We start from the raw sequence: 26,542 nt of genomic DNA on the forward strand, positions 1-26,542 counted from the left end.
TGCAGCCGGTCCATCTGAAGATCTTCCAGAAGGTCGAAGCGGACAGCATTCCTGCGGTTGGCTTGATTGTTTCCTAACGCCATGCTGGTCCTCTGGCCAGAAAGGAGCCGGGATGATATAGCCGCCGACGCTATTTACTTTATTGTGCCCCATACACCGCTCGACAACAATAGAGTCAGTTGATACTTGATCATGGTATCTCCCCTGCCAGGTAAGTATGAGTTGGAACAGTCTGACACAGGATGGCCTTTCCCAGGCTCAGCCCCCTGGCTGACGGTGCCTCTGGGGGGATAATAGCAGAGTTAGGTGCCTTGGGCAATTTGCTCATCCTCATTGGGCACTAAAAGTTGCTGCAAATTCAAAAACACTGGTGCGACTTGACGAGGGTGGCTGGTCCACACATTGTGCCTGTTTTGTGTCCTTTTTCCAGCGATCCATCGCTCGGCAAAATAGAAAAATAACACTCCGTCAACGGCCACTTGGCATGATGTCTCCGCCCAGTCTGAATGCAACCAGAGACAATGTGCCGCACAAAAGCCTACCAGTAGGCATTCCAGCAATGGACGCGTCCAGACCACATTTCTTATGCAATGCCTCGCAGAGGAGGAGACGCAACAAGGTTTGTGCCGTCTCTAGCAGGCCACGCCCACTCTGCCCTTTTACCGGGAAAACGGGTAACCCGCACGCAACGCACTGCGACACAGCAGACGCCGGTGTACTGCAACGCTGTGACTTTCAGGACGGATTGAAACGGTAACACAAGGACCCCAAAGCAGCATTCAGAGGTTGAAGGTTGGCTTTCCGAGCTGCTCGGCAGAAAGCGCGGGAGACGAGCACTCATTTGTTTTTCTTCCACATTGTCATCAGGGGAGAGCGCGGACGCAGTCCCCCACTACCACAAATTATGCAGTCGAGATTCCCACATTTGGGGAATTCGCAGGGGTCAGCACAACCGGAGTGCAATGGCTGAGCCTCGCCCTGGGTGAACCACCTTCTTGATCATGGTATCTCCCCTGCCAGGTAAGTATGAGTTGGAACAGTCTGACACAGGATGGCCTTTCCCAGGCTCAGCCCCCTGGCTGACGGTGCCTCTGTGGGGATAATAGCAGAGTTAGGTGCCTTGGGCAATTTGCTCATCCTCATTGGGCACTAAAAGTTGCTGCAAATTCAAAACCACTGGTGCGACTTGACGAGGGTGGCTGGTCCACACATTGTGCCTGTTTTGTGTCCTTTTTCCAGCGATCCATCGCTCGGCAAAATAGAAAAATAACACTCCGTCAACGGCCACTTGGCATGATGTCTCCGCCCAGTCTGAATGCAACCAGAGACGATGTGCCGCACAAAAGCCTACCAGTAGGCATTCCAGCAATGGACGCGTCCAGACCACATTTCTTATGCAATGCCTCGCAGAGGAGGAGACGCAACAAGGTTTGTGCCGTCTCTAGCAGGCCACGCCCACTCTGCCCTTTTACCGGGAAAACGGGTAACCCGCACGCAACGCACTGCGACACAGCAGACGCCGGTGTACTGCAACGCTGTGACTTTCAGGACGGATTGAAACGGTAACACAAGGACCCCAAAGCAGCATTCAGAGGTTGAAGGTCGGCTTTCCGAGCTGCTCGGCAGAAAGCGCGGGAGACGAGCACTCACTTGTTTTTCTTCCACATTGTCATCAGGGGAGAGCGCGGACGCAGTCCCCCACTACCACAAATTATGCAGTCGAGATTCCCACATTTGGGGAATTCGCAGGGGTCAGCACAACCGGAGTGCAATGGCTGAGCCTCGCCCTGGGTGAACCACCTTCTTGATCATGGTATCTCCCCTGCCAGGTAAGTATGAGTTGGAACAGTCTGACACAGGATGGCCTTTCCCAGGCTCAGCCCCCTGGCTGACGGTGCCTCTGGGGGGATAATAGCAGAGTTAGGTGCCTTGGGCAATTTGCTCATCCTCATTGGGCACTAAAAGTTGCTGCAAATTCAAAAACACTGGTGCGACTTGACGAGGGTGGCTGGTCCACACATTGTGCCTGTTTTGTGTCCTTTTTCCAGCGATCCATCGCTCGGCAAAATAGAAAAATAACACTCCGTCAACGGCCACTTGGCATGATGTCTCCGCCCAGTCTGAATGCAACCAGAGACAATGTGCCGCACAAAAGCCTACCAGTAGGCATTCCAGCAATGGACACGTCCAGACCACATTTCTTATGCAATGCCTCGCAGAGGAGGAGACGCAACAAGGTTTGTGCCGTCTCTAGCAGGCCACGCCCACTCTGCCCTTTTACCGGGAAAACGGGTAACCCGCACGCAACGCACTGCGACACTGCAGACGCCGGTGTACTGCAACGCTGTGACTTTCAGGACGGATTGAAACGGTAACACAAGGACCCCAAAGCAGCATTCAGAGGTTGAAGGTCGGCTTTCCGAGCTGCTCGGCAGAAAGCGCGGGAGACGAGCACTCACTTGTTTTTCTTCCACATTGTCATCAGGGGAGAGCGCGGACGCAGTCCCCCACTACCACAAATTATGCAGTCGAGATTCCCACATTTGGGGAATTCGCAGGGGTCAGCACAACCGGAGTGCAATGGCTGAGCCTCGCCCTGGGTGAACCACTTTTCACTTTTTAGAAGCTTTTATTAATTTCAGTCAAAATTAGTTACAGACATACATTAATCCCACAATTAAAATTGCCCAACACCAAGTAGATATTCTAATCAAATAAATAATAGTTACATTTCATTCAATAAACATTCTATTCAGCAGTTGTAACACCAAATAGATGTTCCATTCAGTTTTCTTAATTTTAAAAAAGATCCATTAAAGCAACAGGAATTTTGTCAGTTTTCCACCAGTTTTTCATTTCTTGATCATTATACTTAATTCTATCCCTAATGATGTAGTCCCTGACACCTGTAATGCCAACCTTTGCCACAGAATCAGGTGAAATAGAGAGCTTTCTGAAGGCAGTTAGGTTTCTGCATTTCCAGATACCTTCTTTGACACAGTTGATGATTGCCCACCACCTTTCATTTCTGTCCTTTTCATCTGTCTCAATGTTTCCATATAAAACATCCATTTCATTAGGGGCTCTAAAAAGGTCTGTTAACCATGGATTTAGAATTTCCCACACTGCCCTTGAAACAGCGCATGACCAAAAGCAGTGGGCCACATCTTCACCATCATTACAATTTTTTATTGGACATTTAGCACTACGTGTGCATCGCCTTCTCAGTAAGAAGGCTCTTGTAGGGACACAATTTTGGGCTATCTTCCAGGCCAGGTCCTTATGTACATTGAACAAAAATGGTAAGTTTACATTTTTCCAAACTCTGATGCATTTGCTCTCAGGTAGGATACCTACCGGCACAAGGCTAGAGGTCGGGGGTGAAAGGCACCCCTCCACATCAACCCTATCTATTTTACCTACCACAGACCAATCTAACTTTGCTACTTTAAAGAGTGTTAATGCTCTCTCGTATAGAGCTGGTCTACTTTCAGCATTGGGCGTACAAAGAGAAACCCTTTTACCCTTCCCTCGATACATCATGCGGCCTACCCAAAACTTGGCAAAATGAAACCAGAGACTGGTATTGCTCTCTGTAAAAACCGCATTTAAAATTGGTGTCAAAAAAAGGGCATCAAATTTGGCCCCCAACTCAGGTACAGCTTTCCCTCCTTTAACCAGAGGTTTGTACATGATGTCTCTTTTGACATGTTCTTGTTGGGAGCTCCAAATGAATTGAAACATGATGCGTCTCAAAGAGGTCAGGAATGTCTTGGGAGCTGGCAGAGTGGCTCCCAGAAAGGTCAAAGAGGCCAGAACCTCAGCCTTAATCACCAAAATTTTGCCAGTGAATGTTAGATCCCTCTCCTCCCACTGAAGCAATTTCCCTTTGATAGCTGGTAATCTTGTTTCCCAATTTATGATTTCCATTCCCTTCCCAATTTCCACTCCCAAAATTTTTACCCTCTCTTCTTTTTCAACCAACCCTAAATCAGGCTTTCTTTCTGGCCAATTAAGGTAGAGGATCTCACTTTTGGCCCGGTTCAGTTTGGCCCCAGATGCTTGAGAAAATTGCTCACTCCACTGGAGGGCTTTAACCATTGAATTATTGCTGGTACAAAGGATTGTCAAGTCATCCATATACAGGGACATTTTAGCCTCCTTTCCATTACTACCAGGGACAGGAAGGCCCCGAATATCAGTGTCATGTTTTATCCCACAGGCCAGAGGCTCCATGGCTAGTACAAACAGGCTGACTGATAGCGGGCATCCCTGTCTGACCCCTGACTGGATCTTAATAGGTTCACTGAAGTGGCCATTAATGTTTACTCTACTAGAGCAATCAAAGTACAGTAAATTAATCCATGCCCTCAACTGTGGGCCAAACCCAAACCTCACCAGTGCTTCTTTGAGATACTCATGGCTTATTCTATCAAAGGCTTTTTCTAAATCCAGGCCAGCAATACATAGGGGTACATTGCGATCTAAAGCATACAAGTATGAATCTCTTATTAAAGCAAGGTTATCACTCATGGAGCGACCTGGAACCACACAGGTCTGCTCGACCCCAACCAACCTCTCTATTACCTCTTGTAGGCGAAGAAAGATTGCTTTTGCTAGAATCTTACGATCAACACCAAGGAGTGTAAGGGGGCGCCAGTTTTTAAGATCTTTTTTCTCACCTTTCTTAAATAGAAGGGAAATGGTACCTTCCTTTAGGGATGGTGGTAACGACCCTAATTGGAGGCTCTCATTGTACATCTCCAAAAGAGGGGCCTTTAACTCTGCCCAGAAGGTAGTATAAAATTCTTTTGGCAACCCATCTGCCCCAGGGGCCTTGTTATTTTGCATGCTTTCTACTGCTTTGGTGAGTTCACTCAGAGATATTTTACTGTCAAGCTTCCCTTTAAATTCGTTAATATTTTTATCTACTTTAGATAGAAGGTTTTCTAAAGCTGTCTTATCTAAATCTTCACTTTTGTAAAGATCAGAGTAGAAGGAGTGTACACAACTTAGTATCTCATGTATTTCAGTTTTTTCTTGCCCCTCTTTATTCTTTAATCCTTCTATAAAGTTTTTAGGCCTAGCTAATTTCCTAAAAAAGTATCTAGAGCATTTTTCATTGTTTTCCATGTGGTGGACTCGGCTACGAATCAGTAGCCCCCGACTGGCCGCCGTGGAGAGGCGTAACATCTCTCTCTTCAATTGAGCTATATCCTCTGCAACATCTAGCCCGGCATAAGCCATTATATAAAATCTCTGCAGCTTTGCCTGATATTTCTGGAGCTTCAGACGTCTCTTTTTAGCAGTTCGTTTACCCACCTCTATGAAAAAAGTTTTTGCCCTAATCTTGACTTCTTCCCACCATTCCCCCACAGAGTTGAAGGAGGGCTTAAGAGAGAGCCATTGGTTAAGCTTCACCTTAAAATCATTGACCACCTTTGCATCTTGTAGTAGGGAAATATTCAGCTTCCATGAACCTCTACCTTTTTTGATGTTTTCTTTAAACATGAGAGAACATTCAATTTTATGATGGTCAGAGAAAAAAACTGGCGTGACTGCTGCATCTACAACCTGCAGCCCCCTTGATGTCAACAGAAAGTCTATTCTGGAATGGGTTCTGCCGTTGGACCAGGTATACCCAGGTAAACTCGGATTTTTTAAGCGGTAAACATCTATCAGTCTAAAATCTTTAATAATGTTTTTTAGGATTTCAGAACTGGAGTCCAGCCTTACTGTGGAGGTGGTTAACTTTTCTTTTTTGCTTACCAAGCAGTTGAAATCGCCACCCAGAATGACCTCTCTGTTACACAACAAAAGGGGTTGTAATTCTTTGAGCACTGTTAACCGTTCTCGGAGCTCAACAGGGCAATACACATTGATTACTCTTAACTTAGCGTTAAACAGTGAAACATCAACACATAGAATTCTCCCATCTATCACACGTTGTACCTTCTGGATGATAAAATCATGCCCTCTAAATAATACTGCAACCCCTGAAGATCTGTTTTTGTTGTCGCCTGACCATACTGATGGGCCGTGGCTCCATCTCTCCTCGAAGACCTTGTAATTCTCTCTATAGGATACATTACATTCTTGAAGTAGGAAGATGTCATTACCCTCTGAGTGTAGAAAAGTGAAGGCTGATGAGCACTTTACTGGGTCATTTAGTCCTCTAGTATTGAGGGATGCTATAGAGAGAGGAGCCATAGAAGTGCAGTTCAAAGGGGTGAAGAGGGTTAGTTCAGTGACAACTATGTAACATCTACTTTTTCTTAATTATCTTCTTTTTCTTTGGTTTCACATCTCTTTCCACCTTTCTTGACATGTCTTTTATCTGTGTTGTAGATGTAAAAGCAACTACAACATCTTGCTCAAGAAAGGGGTTTGATGTGGGGGAGGAAACGGGCCAGTTGGAATGAGGTAACACAGAAGAGGTCGAGGGGGAGGATTCACCTGATGGGGGGGACTCATTTACCCGTTTTCTTGAAGGAGAGTCCACTGTGTCTGGTACCAAGGTGGTGGCAATGGGAAGGGGCAAAGAGGTCAGTAAGGACTGGGAGGCATCTTCAGCCCGTTCCATGGAGGTCTGGGAGCTGGGATCTGGCACTGATGCAAGGTTGACTGTAGATGTTGACCTCGGGCGTTGGCCATCCAATGATGAGGAGGCAGATGAGTCTGGTCCCTGATGGATGGTGATGATTGGCAGCAGGGATGTTGAGCCCTCAACTTCCTCGAAGAGAGAATTGGCCGTTGGTTCTTGTTTCAAGGTAGCTGCATGAGGAGAGATGCTAGCCAGCAGGTTGTCCAGACGGTTCCCTGCCTCCTGTAGAGTCATCGGTGTCAACTCTGTCCTTGAGCTGGAGCCAGGTTCGGGAGGATGGTCTGCTTGATGGAAAGCAGTGAGGTCCATTGTGGAGGCAGGGGAGTTGAATGCTTCGTCGTCATTCTCTAATAGCCCAGCGCTCCAGTCCAAGACTCGTGTTCCCTCTTGTACCTCCTCCTCCAGGTCCAACACCGGTTCTTCACTTGGCTGTTGGAGTGCAGGGCCAGATGGCTGTCGCACTGGGCTTGTATGTTGAGAGGGCGCCTGATTGTTGCCAGAGTTTTCAGCAATGTGGTCTTGGCCTAAAGAAACAATTGATCTTACTGTGGACAGTTTCAGCCGGTTGAAGTATGCTTGAGGGCAGTCTTTAAAGCGATGTTGGGCTGAGGCACAGAGATTGCATTTTACAGGGGTTGGACATTGGGCTGTTGTATGGTCGAATGCTTTGCAGTTCCTGCAGATGTCCACCGTACATGCAGCAGCCAGATGTTCTAGGCTGCCGCATTTACGACATTCTTTTGGCTGACCAGAGTAGAACACAGACCCTCTGAAGGCTCCCAACTGGATGGTGCTTGGGAGATGCTGGAGGACCCCCTGTCGCCTTATGAGACGCACTTGAAATCGTCTGGTGCCTGTCTTGATTCCATCTATGTCAACAACTTCCATGGCATGAATCACCTCACAGTACCGAGCCATCCATGTCCAAACATCCTGGTTCCTGACTCTCTCAGAGAAAATCATTACATGTACTGTTTTCAGGTCTCTCTCTGCCAAAGGTGACATAATAATGTTCTTGAAGCTTGTTGTTGACTTTTTCTTGATTTCAAACTTTTCCAGGCAATTTTCGTAGTATCGTGTTGTTGTAAATATCACCTCAAAGATCTTCTTACCCGGAAATGCAAAAACGTAGTCAAGCTGGTTGGTGGAAATGCCAAGTTCTTTTTGCAAAATCTGTCTGCTGAATTGCAGCCGGTCCATCTGAAGATCTTCCAGAAGGTCGAAGCGGACAGCATTCCTGCGGTTGGCTTGATTGTTTCCTAACGCCATGCTGGTCCTCTGGCCAGAAAGGAGCCGGTATGATATAGCCGCCGACGCTATTTACTTTATTGTGCCCCATACACCGCTCGACAACAATAGAGTCAGTTGATACTTGATCATGGTATCTCCCCTGCCAGGTAAGTATGAGTTGGAACAGTCTGACACAGGATGGCCTTTCCCAGGCTCAGCCCCCTGGCGGACGGTGCCTCTGGGGGGATAATAGCAGAGTTAGGTGCCTTGGGCAATTTGCTCATCCTCATTGGGCACTAAAAGTTGCTGCAAATTCAAAAACACTGGTGCGACTTGACGAGGGTGGCTGGTCCACACATTGTGCCTGTTTTGTGTCCTTTTTCCAGCGATCCATCGCTCGGCAAAATAGAAAAATAACACTCCGTCAACGGCCACTTGGCATGATGTCTCCGCCCAGTCTGAATGCAACCAGAGACAATGTGCCGCACAAAAGCCTACCAGTAGGCATTCCAGCAATGGACGCGTCCAGACCACATTTCTTATGCAATGGCTCGCAGAGGAGGAGACGCAACAAGGTTTGTGCCGTCTCTAGCAGGCCACGCCCACTCTGCCCTTTTACCGGGAAAACGGGTAACCCGCACGCAACGCACTGCGACACAGCAGACGCCGGTGTACTGCAACGCTGTGACTTTCAGGACGGATTGAAACGGTAACACAAGGACCCCAAAGCAGCATTCAGAGGTTGAAGGTCGGCTTTCCGATCTGCTCGGCAGAAAGCGCGGGAGACGAGCACTCACTTGTTTTTCTTCCACATTGTCATCAGGGGAGAGCGCGGACGCAGTCCCCCACTACCACAAATTATGCAGTCGAGATTCCCACATTTGGGGAATTCGCAGGGGTCAGCACAACCGGAGTGCAATGGCTGAGCCTCGCCCTGGGTGAACCACCTTCTTGATCATGGTATCTCCCCTGCCAGGTAAGTATGAGTTGGAACAGTCTGACACAGGATGGCCTTTCCCAGGCTCAGCCCCCTGGCTGACGGTGCCTCTGTGGGGATAATAGCAGAGTTAGGTGCCTTGGGCAATTTGCTCATCCTCATTGGGCACTAAAAGTTGCTGCAAATTCAAAAACACTGGTGCGACTTGACGAGGGTGGCTGGTCCACACATTGTGCCTGTTTTGTGTCCTTTTTCCAGCGATCCATCGCTCGGCAAAATAGAAAAATAACACTCCGTCAACGGCCACTTGGCATGATGTCTCCGCCCAGTCTGAATGCAACCAGAGACAATGTGCCGCACAAAAGCCTACCAGTAGGCATTCCAGCAATGGACGCGTCCAGACCACATTTCTTATGCAATGCCTCGCAGAGGAGGAGACGCAACAAGGTTTGTGCCGTCTCTAGCAGGCCACGCCCACTCTGCCCTTTAACCGGGAAAACGGGTAACCCGCACGCAACGCACTGCGACACAGCAGACGCCGGTGTACTGCAACGCTGTGACTTTCAGGACGGATTGAAACGGTAACACAAGGACCCCAAAGCAGCATTCAGAGGTTGAAGGTCGGCTTTCCGAGCTGCTCGGCAGAAAGCGCGGGAGACGAGCACTCACTTGTTTTTCTTCCACATTGTCATCAGGGGAGAGCGCGGACGCAGTCCCCCACTACCACAAATTATGCAGTCGAGATTCCCACATTTGGGGAATTCGCAGGGGTCAGCACAACCGGAGTGCAATGGCTGAGCCTCGCCCTGGGTGAACCACCTTCTTGATCATGGTATCTCCCCTGCCAGGTAAGTATGAGTTGGAACAGTCTGACACAGGATGGCCTTTCCCAGGCTCAGCCCCCTGGCTGACGGTGCCTCTTGGGGGATAATAGCAGAGTTAGGTGCCTTGGGCAATTTGCTCATCCTCATTGGGCACTAAAAGTTGCTGCAAATTCAAAAACACTGGTGCGACTTGACGAGGGTGGCTGGTCCACACATTGTGCCTGTTTTGTGTCCTTTTTCCAGCGATCCATCGCTCGGCAAAATAGAAAAATAACACTCCGTCAACGGCCACTTGGCATGATGTCTCCGCCCAGTCTGAATGCAACCAGAGACAATGTGCCGCACAAAAGCCTACCAGTAGGCATTCCAGCAATGGACGTGTCCAGACCACATTTCTTATGCAATGCCTCGCAGAGGAGGAGACGCAACAAGGTTTGTGCCGTCTCTAGCAGGCCACGCCCACTCTGCCCTTTTACCGGGAAAACGGGTAACCCGCACGCAACGCACTGCGACACAGCAGACGCCGGTGTACTGCAACGCTGTGACTTTCAGGACGGATTGAAACGGTAACACAAGGACCCCAAAGCAGCATTCAGAGGTTGAAGGTTGGCTTTTACGAGCTGCTCGGCAGAAAGCGCGCCAGACGAGCACTCACTTGTTTTTCTTCCACATTGTCATCAGGGGAGAGCGCGGACGCAGTCCCCCACTACCACAAATTATGCAGTCGAGATTCCCACATTTGGGGAATTCGCAGGGGTCAGCACAACCGGAGTGCAATGGCTGAGCCTCGCCCTGGGTGAACCACCTTCTTGATCATGGTATCTCCCCTGCCAGGTAAGTATGAGTTGGAACAGTCTGACACAGGATGGCCTTTCCCAGGCTCAGCCCCCTGGCGGACGGTGCCTCTGGGGGGATAATAGCAGAGTTAGGTGCCTTGGGCAATTTGCTCATCCTCATTGGGCACTAAAAGTTGCTGCAAATTCAAAAACACTGGTGCGACTTGACGAGGGTGGCTGGTCCACACATTGTGCCTGTTTTGTGTCCTTTTTCCAGCGATCCATCGCTCGGCAAAATAGAAAAATAACACTCCGTCAACGGCCACTTGGCATGATGTCTCCGCCCAGTCTGAATGCAACCAGAGACAATGTGCCGCACAAAAGCCTACCAGTAGGCATTCCAGCAATGGACGCGTCCAGACCACATTTCTTATGCAATGGCTCGCAGAGGAGGAGACGCAACAAGGTTTGTGCCGTCTCTAGCAGGCCACGCCCACTCTGCCCTTTTACCGGGAAAACGGGTAACCCGCACGCAACGCACTGCGACACAGCAGACGCCGGTGTACTGCAACGCTGTGACTTTCAGGACGGATTGAAACGGTAACACAAGGACCCCAAAGCAGCATTCAGAGGTTGAAGGTCGGCTTTCCGAGCTGCTCGGCAGAAAGCGCGGGAGACGAGCACTCACTTGTTTTTCTTCCACATTGTCATCAGGGGAGAGCGCGGACGCAGTCCCCCACTACCACAAATTATGCAGTCGAGATTCCCACATTTGGGGAATTCGCAGGGGTCAGCACAACCGGAGTGCAATGGCTGAGCCTCGCCCTGGGTGAACCACCTTCTTGATCATGGTATCTCCCCTGCCAGGTAAGTATGAGTTGGAACAGTCTGACACAGGATGGCCTTTCCCAGGCTCAGCCCCCTGGCTGACGGTGCCTCTGTGGGGATAATAGCAGAGTTAGGTGCCTTGGGCAATTTGCTCATCCTCATTGGGCACTAAAAGTTGCTGCAAATTCAAAAACACTGGTGCGACTTGACGAGGGTGGCTGGTCCACACATTGTGCCTGTTTTGTGTCCTTTTTCCAGCGATCCATCGCTCGGCAAAATAGAAAAATAACACTCCGTCAACGGCCACTTGGCATGATGTCTCCGCCCAGTCTGAATGCAACCAGAGACAATGTGCCGCACAAAAGCCTACCAGTAGGCATTCCAGCAATGGACGCGTCCAGACCACATTTCTTATGCAATGCCTCGCAGAGGAGGAGACGCAACAAGGTTTGTGCCGTCTCTAGCAGGCCACGCCCACTCTGCCCTTTTACCGGGAAAACGGGTAACCCGCACGCAACGCACTGCGACACAGCAGACGCCGGTGTACTGCAACGCTGTGACTTTCAGGACGGATTGAAACGGTAACACAAGGACCCCAAAGCAGCATTCAGAGGTTGAAGGTCGGCTTTCCGATCTGCTCGGCAGAAAGCGCGGGAGACGAGCACTCACTTGTTTTTCTTCCACATTGTCATCAGGGGAGAGCGCGGACGCAGTCCCCCACTACCACAAATTATGCAGTCGAGATTCCCACATTTGGGGAATTCGCAGGGGTCAGCACAACCGGAGTGCAATGGCTGAGCCTCGCCCTGGGTGAACCACCTTCTTGATCATGGTATCTCCCCTGCCAGGTAAGTATGAGTTGGAACAGTCTGACACAGGATGGCCTTTCCCAGGCTCAGCCCCCTGGCTGACGGTGCCTCTGTGGAGATAATAGCAGAGTTAGGTGCCTTGGGCAATTTGCTCATCCTCATTGGGCACTAAAAGTTGCTGCAAATTCAAAAACACTGGTGCGACTTGACGAGGGTGGCTGGTCCACACATTGTGCCTGTTTTGTGTCCTTTTTCCAGCGATCCATCGCTCGGCAAAATAGAAAAATAACACTCCGTCAACGGCCACTTGGCATGATGTCTCCGCCCAGTCTGAATGCAACCAGAGACAATGTGCCGCACAAAAGCCTACCAGTAGGCATTCCAGCAATGGACGCGTCCAGACCACATTTCTTATGCAATGCCTCGCAGAGGAGGAGACGCAACAAGGTTTGTGCCGTCTCTAGCAGGCCACGCCCACTCTGCCCTTTTACCGGGAAAACGGGTAACCCGCACGCATCGCACTGCGACACAGCAGACGCCGGTGTACTGCAACGCTGTGACTTTCAGGACGGATTGAAACGGTAACACAAGGACCCCAAAGCAGCATTCAGAGGTTGAAGGTCGGCTTTCCGAGCTGCTCGGCAGAAAGCGCGGGAGACGAGCACTCACTTGTTTTTCTTCCACATTGTCATCAGGGGAGAGCGCGGACGCAGTCCCCCACTACCACAAATTATGCAGTCGAGATTCCCACATTTGGGGAATTCGCAGGGGTCAGCACAACCGGAGTGCAATGGCTGAGCCTCGCCCTGGGTGAACCACCTTCTTGATCATGGTATCTCCCCTGCCAGGTAAGTATGAGTTGGAACAGTCTGACACAGGATGGCCTTTCCCAGGCTCAGCCCCCTGGCTGACGGTGCCTCTTGGGGGATAATAGCAGAGTTAGGTGCCTTGGGCAATTTGCTCATCCTCATTGGGCACTAAAAGTTGCTGCAAATTCAAAAACACTGGTGCGACTAGACGAGGGTGGCTGGTCCACACATTGTGCCTGTTTTGTGTCCTTTTTCCAGCGATCCATCGCTCGGCAAAATAGAAAAATAACACTCCGTCAACGGCCACTTGGCATGATGTCTCTGCCCAGTCTGAATGCAACCAGAGACGATGTGCCGCACAAAAGCCTACCAGTAGGCATTCCAGCAATGGACGCGTCCAGACCACATTTCTTATGCAATGCCTCGCAGAGGAGGAGACGCAACAAGGTTTGTGCCGTCTCTAGCAGGCCACGCCCACTCTGCCCTTTTACCGGGAAAACGGGTAACCCGCACGCAACGCACTGCGACACAGCAGACGCCGGTGTACTGCAACGCTGTGACTTTCAGGACGGATTGAAACGGTAACACAAGGACCCCAAAGCAGCATTCAGAGGTTGAAGGTCGGCTTTCCGAGCTGCTCGGCAGAAAGCGCGGGAGACGAGCACTCACTTGTTTTTCTTCCACATTGTCATCAGGGGAGAGCGCGGACGCAGTCCCCCACTACCACAAATTATGCAGTCGAGATTCCCACATTTGGGGAATTCGCAGATGTCCGTCCCGGCGCAGTGCAAACCCCACTGTAGACTGTAGACAATTCCCGCCGCCCATTGGACCAGAGTCTACACTTGTCTACAGTTGCCGGCCGCCCGTTGGACCAGAGTCTACACTTGCTTGCGCTTCGGCGCGCTTGATTGGTCGAAAGTCTACAGTTCACACACCTCCCCGCCCCCTTGCGGTGATTGACACATGGCAGTCAACGGTTTTCGGAGTTTGACACTTGGCAGTTCGGGGTTTCGGAGCTAGCCAAATTGCGATAGTGTTTTTCGCAGAGACAAATACAAGGTAAGAGTCGTGATCGGAGTCTTTTATTTTTTCCAGCCACTACGTTGACTTCATCGTAGGGTTTTACCTATGTTTTTTTCCACTGTTAATGTGCTTTCTTACGTAGTAACATCGTCTGAATAAGCGCATATAGACGTGCGTCCATTCATTCCATTTCCTTCATGCATTCATTCATTCATTCATTCATTCAAAAATGAACATGTAAAGTCATTCTTTCTAGCGGATAAAAGTGTATTGTTTAACTGTTGATTATTCTTATGCTTTCTTACGTAGTAACATCGTCTGAATAAGCGCATATTATGTCCCATTGACGCGTAGCCTTGACGTGCGTCCATTCATTCCATTCATTCAAAAATGAACATGTAAATTCATTCTTTCTAGCGGATAAAAGTGTATTGTTTAACTGTTGATTATTCCTATTCTGTAGTATAGCTCATTTAAGTCAGGTGTAAAGTCTTTTGAGGGGGGGATACTGAACTTGCTTTGACGTGGGGGAGGGGGGGAGCGGAGTTTGCGGCCTGTCCAGAGGGGCAAGGGCCAGTGATTTAACACAGAGCAACTGATCATATAAGAAGAAAGAATACAAGTAACTTGGTAGCTAATAACTAGTTAACTCGTTATATGGTGTGACTCTAGGCCTATATGACCTAGAGTTACTATATGCACTTAATAGCTACTGCTGCTTTATTTCAGTACATGGGAAGGAGTTCAAATAGAGAAAAATAACCATTCATGGTCAGAATTCATCAGAATCATCCTAACTACTAGTCACTTTTTGTTTTCCTCTGCACGTCAGAAATTCTGTGCACAGTTTAGTACGTTGTTAAGTAAGTAAGTTAAGTAAGTCACTTGAGTATCACCGCTGTGAATAACACTGGTATTCTAACCTGGCATCTGCAAATATGAAGTAGTTTTAATGTCTTTCTCACACATTGTTTCAAGACCCCACTGGCTTTGCACATTTAAGTAAGCCCCTTTTAACTGGCCTCACATTTTCTTCTACAGAGTGAATTAAGTCAAAATGGAGTTCAAGGCAGCTTCTCATTCAGCAGGTGAGTCACAGGTGAAGGCAGGGATATTTGTGCTGCCTTCATCAATACCTCCTGTGTCCTTCACACTAAATCTAGTATTTAATAGTTTGTTTCCAGTGTGATTTAATAGTTTGTTCGTTTCATTACATCGTCACTAAAAGACCCTTTCATACATATGTGTTTTGTTGAACCTACAAACGTACAGCTTTAGTACTTTTATCAAGGGTGAAGTCCCAAATCACTTAAACGGTTCAATGTTTTTCAGCTAAGAGACCTGGAGCAGATCCATTGTTGCCTGTCTTGTGTGTTCTGGACACAAGTGTGCCACATGACAGGCAACAATGTGTTCTCAAAGCATCAAAGGAGGCCAAGGTGTGCCAGTCATTCAAACGAGCATCCCAGATGTATGATGACAGCAGGCTGGGGGATCCAGAGACGGCTTGTGAGGAAGGTAATATCACAACCAACATATGATCCATGTAGATGTGTTTGCACCTGACCCATCCTGTGCTGTGCTGCAAGCATGCCAAGCTACTGCACAGTGCACTATACGCTTAATATTTGTAATAACCTTTCCAATGTGTAACTCTTCAGCTAAGAAGAAATGCCTCCTGATCACCACAAAGCCCACCGAGAAGCAGTATCTCGGGCAGCTAACTGTCCCATTTGGGAAATATGGGGGCAAAAATTTCAAGTGGCTGATCGAAAATGACGTTGGGTATCTCAAATTGTAAGTTTGCCTCACTAAACAGAATCAAACATTGTTGTTTTAAGTTAGCTTTAAGTTGTTTTTCTTAAATAACATGTTCTGTATTTTAGTCTCCTCGATCGCCACGTGAAGGAGAGCCGCCACCCAGACAGGAAAGGTGGAATGCAGGATGTGTGGGTGAAGGATTACCTCCTGAAGTACATTCAGATGTTCCCTGCGGTCTCCTGCCACCTGGAACTAAACGTTGACAGGGCCATTTATGGGCAGGGCCGCTTCAGGTCCTTCACATTCCAGGAGATGTGGCAGTGGTACAGCCTGCACAAGTGCCTTCAGGCCGATCCCCAAGCTGGCAGTGACCACGAGCGAAAGATGTCTCAGGAGGCTTTCTGCTATTAGGCAGTGGCTCGTCATGAAAGAGGATGACATCTCTTCCAAGTCGCTGAAGCGCTTCAGGCAGTACATCCTAGACAAAGAAAAAGAGGTAGGTCAAGGCTCCTTAAGTGAAAAGCAGGCTGCAGTTCATAAGACAAACCTCAAGCCTGTACTCAAACTGCACTTTACAGAAATCTCCCCAAAAAGTGGCCCCTCCAGCAGCAACTGCCACATCCAGCATCTCAGGGTCCCGTGGTGACGACAGCTGGGCAGATGTTGCTGATGACAGCCGGGCAGATGATGCTCTGCTGGCTGACGCACTTGCAGCTTTTGAAAGTCAAGGTATATCAGTTTATCTCCTTGGATTAATATTACTGCATGGACCTCATTAATGCAGAATCTGTATCTAATAAACCAGCTGCAGACTAACACTGAGGATGGTTCTACAGTTCTGTCCTTTAGCTGCTTTGACAGATTTTTGTCCTCATGGCTGCATAAGGTTTTGTCCCGATTTCCTTTCAGGGGACACTGACCCGACTACTGATGCTGCCTCCCAACCAGACCCTCCACAAGACCCTCCGTCACAGACAGCAACTTGTCCACCATCACCTGTAAGCCCATAATTCATAGATTACACCGACCATGTCAACATTAAGGTTTATACTAATACACTGATCTCTTTAAAGGCTCCTCCGTCAGCTCCCGTTGGACAACAAGGGACAACATCTGATGTGACTGGTGCAGCGCTGCAGGCGAGCGAAAGTGCTGTGACTGAGGCGGCAGTAGCTGCTCCACCTGAGGTAATACATGCAGCTTAATGGAGGAACAGCCTTACAGTCGGAGCACTTACTGGTTGGTAGATGAAAGTCTCGTCTTTGTTATTCAACCAGGTTAAGTACGAGGGGTGGCACAAAATGTGGGAGTCTGGTGCTCATGGGCTCCCTGAAGCAGACGTCAGGTGGCTGAAGGAGGACGCAGAAAGAGGGCTCTTCCAACCCATGATGTCATTTGAGGACAAGAGCGGTCACATCAAAACCAGAAAAGTCCTGAAGAACGACAGAATGTGGTTTCATCCGCCTGAGTTTCCTGGAGTGGTGTTGGGAGGGGGAGTGCCCTCAGCGGAGTCCTTCTTTCGCAGCAAGGTGTTTTTTTGGAGACCAGTCGGTGTGTGGGGCTACAGCCTTCGCTGTCCCAGGTCTGAGTGCCCAGCGCGTGCTAAGAAGGACGCTTTTCTGTACCGCTGTGGCTACTCAAAAACTGTCAGGCAGATCTGCCACATGTCTGGCTGGTACTCCATGCTGACGGAGGTCCTGGCCTGTAACGCTTGCAGGAAAGCTGCCCAGGAGTCGAAGGACCATGCCATCGGCCGCTTCCTGGCGTGGGATGCGGCGATAATCGACCAGCTGAGTCCAGCTCACAGAGCCGTGTTCCCTGCTATTTTAACACTGAGGTGAGTCTCTGAGTTATTTTACCGTAAATTGAATTCTACAAGATTGTATTAGAACATGTAATTCCTAATGATTATGCTGTAATTTTAGACGCGGTGTGGACAAGCAGGTGATCCGCCTGATGAGGGATCGCACTCAGGGCAACACCATGGCCAAGGTGTGGAGGCAGGTCCAGGAGAGCCACTGTGAGGAGTACCTGCAGAGAAAGGACCTCTACACCACCCTCCTCAGCCAGCTCAACAAGCCCGGTGGGATCACAAGTAAGTCAGATTTGAGTTGCCTGTTTTGTTTCACTGTGTAGAAAAATGAATGCTTCTCTCAGATGTAGCAAATAGATCATTTCCATCTGCCAGCCTTAATAAAGAATACATAATACAACAGGAGCGCACACTGTAATAGGAATGAGGGAGCTTTCTTAGAAGACTTAAACTGAGGCAAAAAAAAAAATACAAAAAAATACTTATTACACACTTACCTTTACTTACCTTACCTTATTAATGCTTACCATAACCCTGGTGAATATTGCTGGTAACACTGGTCCTGTTAGATTCCTCTTCCCCTGATGGAGAGAATTAAAACAGTCAGTATTGCAAATTGTCTTAGAGATCCTACAGTCTAATGTTGAAGTTCACTGTGTGTGTGTGTGTGTGTGTGTTTCCAGGGACTCTCAACCAACAGTTTCAGCGACCACCACCAAAGAGGGAGCTGCCCTCCCCGAAGCTGTTGAGGAAAACCTTCCTGATAGCTGAAACAGAAAATATTGAGGACTACCGGACCCAAATCATGTCCACATTCGGAAAAGTCCTAAAATATGACTCCACCAAGAAGGTAATTTGATGCAGTCTTACAAACAGGAACATTTTTAATTGAAAAAGTAGTCATTGAATTTAAATTCAGTACTGATGATGTTTTAGTGATCATTTAGTTTGAATACAGTACAGAAACGAAACCTGATGAAATAATGGCCAAGCATCATACAGTTGAAGTGTTATTTTAGCTCAAATGAAGACGATGGCATTCAAACTAAATGATCACTATAACATCATCAATACTGAATTTAAATTCAATGACAGTTACAGCTTGCACCTCTTGGATCACGTGTAGAATAACCTTATTTTGGAGCTGTATGTTTTTCCTCTGCAGCAATGTTAGTTTTGGCTCATATTGCTCCTGACACATGACATCACTACATGGCATCATAACATGTCCCTTTATGTCCTTAACTAAACTCTGGTCCTGTGAGCACTCAATTGCTTCGCCCAACATTATTTTCAGGTGATACATTTTAGACATATTTCTATAAATGTCACCTTGTTAACGCCTTTTTTATTATATTTTTAACCAGTTTTTAAAGGCTCGATGAACACAAATAATCATCAATTTATGACAGAAGTATATACAATTAACATCTCAATAAAACATGTCTCAGAGATAGTTACATATGACAGTTTTTACACACATGGTTATACCGCTGCTAAATGGTTAGCATGTTTTCATCATCAGACTTGTCTTTTCATCATCAGATTTGCAAGAAACTCTCCGGAGACGGAAAAGGCACCGCAGAGTGGTGCACCAACGTGGCCAATGAACTTGGTCAGATCCTCGTGGCTGTACTCACCTGTGAGGAGTCTGTGGACAAAATGCGGCCAATGGCTGAAGGCCTCATGGCCAGGTACAGAAGAGCAGGAGAGGCACCTCCTGAACTGATGTATGTGGACCGCGGCTGCTGTCGCGTGCATGGTGTGTCGTCTCTGGAGCAGCTGTTCAGTGAGTGGGCTGACAGTGGCATGATGGTGCGCCTGGACATCTTTCACTGGATACACAGGTTTGACGCTGCTGTCAGAACGGATCACCACCCAAAATATGCACTCTTTAAGTCTGCGCTCTCTGCTGCAGTCTTTTCTTACAGCAAGGACGACATGGCGCTGCTCATCCAAGCCATATGTGCAGGACACCCGTCCAGGTACGATTCCCTGTCTGATGGTCAGATCATTGAATTGCATGTCAGCAAAAATGATCTGAAGCATTACGTCAGGAGGATCACCGTTGGAGCCCTGGAGACGTTTGCACGTGTGCAGAATTCTATTGACATCCTGAAGGGACCGGCTGGGATGGATGAGAACCAGGTCCATCTGTTCAAGGATGCAGCAGCCATCGACCATGTCTGGGAGAACCAGCAGAAACACCTGGAGTGCATTCAGGATCCGCCAGGAAGAGACATGTACACCATCATTAAGTACATCACCCGTAATGGTGTGCGGCTGCCACATTATAGCACAGCGAGGGGAAGCAACAGCCTGGAGGGATTCCACTCCTTCCTGCCGGCCATGATACCGGGGCCCCACTGTGCCGCAGTCCCCTTCCAGGTTTATCTCCTCAGTGGAATTGCACGCTGGAACTCAGACAGGGAGTCGGCCAGCGTCAAAGGCCAGAAAGGGAGGAAGCACATGGTGTACGTCTCTCCTCTGATACACCGCCTCAACCAGAGGTGCCAGGAGTTGTTTGGAGAGGTTGAAGAGGCAAACTTCCGGCCTCCTGTTCCTGCTGGAGACGAGCGAATTGGTCTGGAGTATCTGTTCTCTCAGTCATCAGCACCATTCAGTGCTCCAGACCATTATGCTCAAACCAGAGAGACCCTTCAAGCTGCAGAGGATGGAGATGATGAGGTGGTGGTTGCTGATGAGGTGGTCGCTGACACAGAGGGATCCCTGGAGGATGATGTGGGCTACAACTCTGACAGTGAGAGTGACAATCTGACTCCGCTGAGGAAGAGCCTGCATCTCACCGATCAGGTTGTGGCTCCTGAGCTGGATCCCTGTGTGGAGGACGTGTGCGGTCCGAACCATCTTCCTGGGTACCAGCATGTAGAGGAGCTGAGCGCTGCGCTCGTTGAGATTGCCTTGGAGGAGGGAAAGCTTGCTCTCAGTGACTCCATGAGACAGCGAGTCATCAGCGGCTGGAACAAGCTTGATCTCCACGATCGCAGCATCCAGCATTTTGACAGCCTCTACTCAGCACGTTGGGGTAACGCTCTGTTCGGCCGCACTAAAGGTGATCCGGGTGAGTCATCTCTGGTGCAAAAGCTGAAGTTCAGCAAGCGGTATTCTGCCGCTCACCTGCTGGACTCCAGAAAGAACCGCCTCATGTACTGCATCATTAAACAGCTGTGGCTTCATCCAGACTGTGGTGGAAAGGCTCATGGGTCCCAACAGAAGAACCAGGTCACCAAGATGTACCAGCGTGTGCAGCAGAGGGTGACGGTCGACGACCCCGAACTCAGCAAACTCGGGATTCCCATCCTTAAAGTAAACTCTAAGTGTATTGCTGAGTTCGTCAGGAGACAGGAAGCCTTGTCGGCCACGAATGTGACGGATCAAGGTTTGTCTGTCCTCCGTCGTCATCAAAGTGTGGCCAGCACGACCCAACCCCAGGCAGCAGAGCTTCCAGATATGCGACCTCTTACCACTCGACCGCAGGTGCAGTATCTGATCGCTCCATCATTGGCAGGGACCAGGAAACTCAAGCAGAGGTTCGATCATTTCTCTGCTTCACTCCCCGCTCAGCCGTCGCTCACGCCGATCCTTGCCGCAGCAGCTGCACCCGCCGCTCAGCCGCCACTCACACCAATCCTCCTCACCGCGACAGCAGGACTCCAGCCCACCTTCACATTCGTGCAGCCCCCGGCAGGACCCTTCACGCAGCCACGGGTATCTGTTTCATTGCCTCAACAGTTCAGCTCATCAGCAAGATCAACTGTATACAAGAGGAAGAAAGCAGAGCGCAGTGGTGCTGGACCTCAGAGTACAGTGAGACTGTACACCTGTACACTGTGTGGCCAATCTACACAGGGACACAAAAAATACAGGAAAAAAACTTACTGTGACAAATCAAAATCATCCACCTCCAAAGAACTTGCCGGACAGACTTTTGAAACATTCACAGACTTTCAGAAAGCAGTGGATGAGGCTTTGGGCCCTCAATCACAGAGTCAGCCATGAAGCTGTAACCTTCCTAAATGTAAATATTTTCATACACACATGCACTTTGCATGTTGTACCTGTGTTTTGTGTTATTGCAGCTGGGTTTTTATTGTGGCTGTGTTGTTATTGCTTTGTTCTAGTGGCTGTGTTTGTTCTAGGCACAGTTTTGTAAAAAGTACCTTAATCTCATACTTGAGTAATAGTAAAAATATTATTATTATTATATATTGATAAACACATATATACACTTTTGTAAATGTCAAAGTCCCCTATATGTTTATGAGTATTACTCTATTATATATAACTATAACTATATTATAATTATATATTATTCAGCATTTTTCTCATTACTGGAATCTGAGTTTTTTTATATTGTACTTATATATAATATATAAGTATATCAAGTGCAGTGAAAATACGTAAAATAAATAACTATTATATATAACTACATTATATTATACTATATTATATATTATTCAGCATTTTTCTCACTATTGGAATCAGTGAGTTCTTTTATATTATATTATATATAAGTACAAGTATATCAAGTACAGTAAAAATACGTAAAAAAGCTAAATTGTATTAAGCACATACCTGAGTAAATGTACTTTAATCTTGGTTGAATTAAAGGGGACTGTTGGACTATTGTAATTATATAGTTACATATATAATGGTGTTTATATCATATGATAATATTTGAATTTGTTTACAGGAGTTTCCTTTGCACTAGTATACTCAGTAATGTTAGTTTGTTGTGTGACTTACTGATATTGTTATAAATAACTGCAGCAACAAAGAACCCGTTTCATTACCGATTTATTTTTATTTATTAAAAAATTTGTGATTACAACTTTACATTTCTCTGATCTTTGTCATACAAGCATACAAAGACAAATCATAAACACGAGAACAAAATTAAGTGGTCACTGCTACAGTAACAGTGAGTTGTGGACTATTAATTGATGAATGCAAAAATAGGTGAATATTTGTTTATCAACAATACAACATTCAGATAATCTTGCACATATAGCAATAGAGACATTTAGGTACCTTTACTCAGCCTCAGACACATTACACTAGCCAGCAGCCATGAGGGGATGCATGAAGACAGAAGAGAAAAGGCATTTAAGGAAAACACAAAGCATTCTTAGACAAGTAAAACAACAACAATCCATTCAGTAAAATGTGAATCAATTACATTCATTATGTAGCACTTGCTTATACAGTTACTTGAAACAGTGTTTATAGAATGTAACATTTTAATAGCTTCAAGAGGTATAACAATAAATATCTGATTTAAACACAAAATAAAAATAACAAATATCACTCATATGGAATGCTACAGATGATGTCAACAGTCTATGCATTATTTGCTTCTAATGGGGGTGAGCCACATATAGATTACTGTAATTTCCTGTAGACGCCACTGAATTCCTCATGTGTTCAATGGGGGAATCTCAACGGTCATCTTTTCTGGTAGTTGACTGCATTCGTGCTCTCCCCTGTAATCATGCAAAATAAAAATGTTAATGATATACAGCATAGACTGCGCTTTGCATAGTCAGAAAAAGAGGCAAAACTGCCTCGCCGCGGCCGGTGCGCAATACCTGCTGAGTGTGCCCTGCATTTCCCCCCCGCGGTCCTCAACTGAAACAGAGAGTCTGGAAGCGCCCGAGTGTTTGTGACGTTTGGTGGCCTGCGCCCAACGAGCAGGCTTTTCTCTCTCCACAAACTGGTCGAGTAGAGCCTGGGATAATGTGGGGACGGGCGTGGCCAGGGATTTTGGTGCGCGATGAGCCAAGTGAGGCTCACCATGAGAAGAGTGCCTGGGACCACAGCTGTCTTGGCTGCTGTCGAGGAGAGGCGCTGTACTTACTCGGGTTTCTCTTCATAACGCACAAGTCTTTCGCCTTTTACTAAAGACTTCCGTGGAGAGGAACACCAATGAGTTGAAGATATTTTTGGCAGGCTTTGCCGTTTGGCTGAGCCTCGTGCATGTGTGAAAATCAATAAAGCCGGCCTTAACCAGACTCGGGGCTAAGCCACCGAGCGCTTGGGAGGAGCCGCTAAGCAGATCAAGTGTAGTATCTGTTCTTATCAGTTTAATATCTGATATGTCCTCTATATGGGGACAACATATTAAATGGATTTTTAGCCTCGGGAGCTGAAACAGGGGCTTGCTCCGTTCACTCCACGCATCGACCCGGTATTGCAGCGCCGCCGGGAACGGTGCACCCCTCTCCTGCCTTGTTGAAAATCAATCAGTTTTGCAGACCAAAGGCCTTGACATTGCGGCACAGAATCGGCAGCAAGAAGAAGGCTGGCAAACCGCAGCGAGAGCTGTGCTTTGCATAGTCAGAAAAAGAGGCAAAACTGCCTCGCCGTGGCCGGTGCGCAATACCTGCTGAGTGTGCCCTGCAATTTTATCTGACCTTTTGGGATATCCTTGCACATGACCTACTTACTGTTTTTAATGACTTTGAACGACTAGACCTGTTACCTGAGAGCTTTAGAGTAGGGATAGTGACATTAATCCACAAAAAAGAGGACCAGACTGACCTGAAAAACTGGAGACCAATAACGCTTTTAAACTTTGACTGCAAACTTTTTAGCAAACTTTTATCAACACGTTTATCTTTGGTTTTAGGGGAGGTGATCCACCCGGATCAAGCCTGTGCCATCCCGGGGAGGAAGATCACCGACAGCCTCGTACTGATCAGAGACACCATCTGTTACGCGAGAGACAGAGACATTCGGCTTGTATTGCTAAATTTAGACTTTGAAAAAGCCTTCGATCGGGTCTCGCACCAGTACCTATTTCAGGTACTGCAAAAAATGGGGTTTCCTGAGAGGGTCATAGCGTGGGTGGGTTTGCTCTACCGGGGAATCAACAGCAAAATCCTTGTAAATGGGCAACTTACCAAAGCAGTGAATATATGCTGCGGTGTCCGTCAGGGTTGTCCGTTATCTGCCCTCCTTTACGTTATATGTGTGGAACCATTGGCACAGATCTTGAGAAGGGACAAATGGATCAATGGGGTGTCAATTCCGGGGAGTGGGGGCTTGGTCACAAAATGCCTTTTATACATGGATGATGTCAATGTTTTATGTACAGACCTTTTAGCTGTAAACAGGACCATGGACTTGACGGACTGGTATGGACGGGCCTCTGGAGCCAGACTTAACCGCGACAAGACCCAAGCCCAATTTTACGGACCATGGACAGTGACCGAGACCACAGGACTCCCTCTGACTGTGACCCTGACTGACATGAAAATACTCGGGGTAAAATTTGACGGGGAAGGGGGTGGGAGGAGCAATTGGCTTGACGCGATAGGGAAAGTTAGAAAGAGACTGGGATACTGGAGACTAAGGGGACTGACAATGGAAGGCAAGGTTTTAGTCATAAAAGCTGTGATTTTACCCTTGTTTTTACTAATCAGTTCTGTTTTTATCCCGCCTCGTAGAGTGCTTTTAGATCTCGATCGAGCCATTTTTTACTTTCTGTGGGGGTCCAAGTGGGAGCGACTTAGAAGAAACGTCATGAAGATGCCAAAAACAAAAGGAGGGAAAGATGTTCCAGACCTCCACCTGTTTTTAGGAAGCCAATACACCACACTGCACCTCAAATATGCCACATCCCCATCCAGAGATCACAAGACATCTGCCATGGCAAGATTCTGGATGGGGTCTTACCTCAGGACACTCAAGTTTTTACCTGTCGATCTTAGAGCACCTGTGTCTTTTAAACTGCCCACGGCCTATGATTTTATACGCAAATTTTTAAAAGATTTTAACTTGGAACAGGAGGAGCTGTCACTTTTAACCAACCACCGCTCTCTTCTCTCTCTTGTGCAGGAGCGGGAGCCAGTGAGTCCGGTGCGCGGGCTCGCAATCGGCGAGCCCTCAAGTGTTTGGCGCAATGTCAACCATCCCGTTCTCCCAAACAGATTACGGGATCTCTCCTGGATGGTAGCTCATGAGGTCCTCCCGGTCAGGTCCGTGATGCACTCCCGGGGCATGTCACCATCCGCCATCTGCCCCCGACCGGGTTGTGGCGCGCCCGAGTCGGCGAGGCACTTGTTCTGGGAGTGCAGCGCTGCCATTGACCTGTGGGCAATGGCCGGCTCCCAGCAATTCCCGTACTTGCCAGCAGGGGAGGTCCTAGATGCACAACTAGTGCTCTACGGGGTGAGCCAGAAGAAAAGAACAACAGAGGAATTCTCCAAGCTCTGGCTCACCCTGGCCGCCATGAAAGACGCTATATGGACCTCCAGAAACCTGCTGGCGAGAAAGCGCATGCAGATCCCCCCCGTGGCTACGATCCAAATGGCTGCAGCGACGGTCCAGGCAGCCGTCGCTGCTGGCGGCAGGCCTAGGACGTAGCCACATGAAGCATCGCCTCTGCGCTCATTCGGAGGTGGGAGCCGGAGCCACACACAAAGGTCAAGGCAGCAGCGGCCTGATCCTCCGGGTGTGGCAGGTGGGAAGGAGCAAGAGGCTGAGGGCCTCCTCTGAGCATCACCAGCGGGTACCCAGGGATCTGATGGGAGAGCGGGATGAGTTCCCCATGATAGGGACTCACCCCGCTCCTGCATAACAAAGACTTGAGAGCTTTTAAATGCCCTCCCTTTTTAAAAAAAGACACACTGATATATTATACACTTACACTGATTCACAGAACGGACTTTTAATGCCACAAAGGAGCACTTTGTTTTAACATGTCTTGTGTATTTTAAGGCAACAATTGTGTTTTTTTTTAATCTGTAAACACCTTTTATTGGATATGATGGTGTTTTTTTTATGGTGGATGGTTTTACAGATTTAACTACTGTATTGTTGCGGATGACATGTTGATTTTAAGTGTTTTCAAATTGTATTGTGGACTGTGTTCTGAATAAGTGTGAAAAATAGAGAAACTTGTGTCAATAAACTTTTTTCAAAGAAAAATCTGTTCTTATCAGTTTAATATCTGATATGTTCTCTATATGGGGACAACATATTAAATGGATTTTTAGCCTCGGGAGCTGAAACAGGGGCTTGCTCCGTTCACTCCACGCATCGACCCGGTATTGCAGCGCCGCCGGAAACGGTGCACCCCTCTCCTGCCTTGTTGAAAATCA

General features: G+C 47.9%; 11 non-coding genes and 1 pseudogene across 11 annotated transcripts; 3 read left to right on the plus strand and 9 right to left on the minus strand.

Annotated features, from left to right (window-relative positions):
* Window positions 1-864: 864 nt before the first annotated feature.
* LOC140992773 (U1 spliceosomal RNA) lies at window positions 865-1,028 on the minus strand. The gene has a single exon (XR_012178324.1). It is a non-coding gene; the product is annotated as a U1 spliceosomal RNA (small nuclear RNA).
* A 645-nt stretch (window positions 1,029-1,673) lies between these two features.
* Window positions 1,674-1,837, minus strand: LOC140992774 (U1 spliceosomal RNA). Its single transcript, XR_012178325.1, has one exon. It is a non-coding gene; the product is annotated as a U1 spliceosomal RNA (small nuclear RNA).
* A 645-nt stretch (window positions 1,838-2,482) lies between these two features.
* Window positions 2,483-2,655, minus strand: LOC140992812 (U1 spliceosomal RNA; annotated as a pseudogene).
* Window positions 2,656-8,654: 5,999 nt separating this feature from the next.
* On the minus strand, window positions 8,655-8,818 carry LOC140992775 (U1 spliceosomal RNA). The gene has a single exon (XR_012178326.1). It is a non-coding gene; the product is annotated as a U1 spliceosomal RNA (small nuclear RNA).
* Window positions 8,819-9,463: 645 nt separating this feature from the next.
* LOC140992777 (U1 spliceosomal RNA) lies at window positions 9,464-9,627 on the minus strand. Its single transcript, XR_012178327.1, has one exon. It is a non-coding gene; the product is annotated as a U1 spliceosomal RNA (small nuclear RNA).
* A 646-nt stretch (window positions 9,628-10,273) lies between these two features.
* LOC140992778 (U1 spliceosomal RNA) lies at window positions 10,274-10,437 on the minus strand. Its single transcript, XR_012178328.1, has one exon. It is a non-coding gene; the product is annotated as a U1 spliceosomal RNA (small nuclear RNA).
* A 645-nt stretch (window positions 10,438-11,082) lies between these two features.
* On the minus strand, window positions 11,083-11,246 carry LOC140992780 (U1 spliceosomal RNA). The gene has a single exon (XR_012178330.1). It is a non-coding gene; the product is annotated as a U1 spliceosomal RNA (small nuclear RNA).
* A 645-nt stretch (window positions 11,247-11,891) lies between these two features.
* Window positions 11,892-12,055, minus strand: LOC140992781 (U1 spliceosomal RNA). The gene has a single exon (XR_012178331.1). It is a non-coding gene; the product is annotated as a U1 spliceosomal RNA (small nuclear RNA).
* Window positions 12,056-12,700: 645 nt separating this feature from the next.
* Window positions 12,701-12,864, minus strand: LOC140992782 (U1 spliceosomal RNA). The gene has a single exon (XR_012178332.1). It is a non-coding gene; the product is annotated as a U1 spliceosomal RNA (small nuclear RNA).
* Window positions 12,865-23,291: 10,427 nt separating this feature from the next.
* Window positions 23,292-23,406, plus strand: LOC140992513 (U5 spliceosomal RNA). The gene has a single exon (XR_012178089.1). It is a non-coding gene; the product is annotated as a U5 spliceosomal RNA (small nuclear RNA).
* A 61-nt stretch (window positions 23,407-23,467) lies between these two features.
* On the plus strand, window positions 23,468-23,659 carry LOC140993045 (U2 spliceosomal RNA). Its single transcript, XR_012178560.1, has one exon. It is a non-coding gene; the product is annotated as a U2 spliceosomal RNA (small nuclear RNA).
* A 2,676-nt stretch (window positions 23,660-26,335) lies between these two features.
* Window positions 26,336-26,522, plus strand: LOC140993061 (U2 spliceosomal RNA). Its single transcript, XR_012178569.1, has one exon. It is a non-coding gene; the product is annotated as a U2 spliceosomal RNA (small nuclear RNA).
* The last annotated feature ends 20 nt before the right edge of the window (window positions 26,523-26,542 follow it).

The sequence above is a fragment of the Pagrus major genome, chromosome 24 (assembly GCF_040436345.1).
Source record: "Pagrus major chromosome 24, Pma_NU_1.0".
NCBI lineage: Eukaryota > Metazoa > Chordata > Actinopteri > Spariformes > Sparidae > Pagrus > Pagrus major.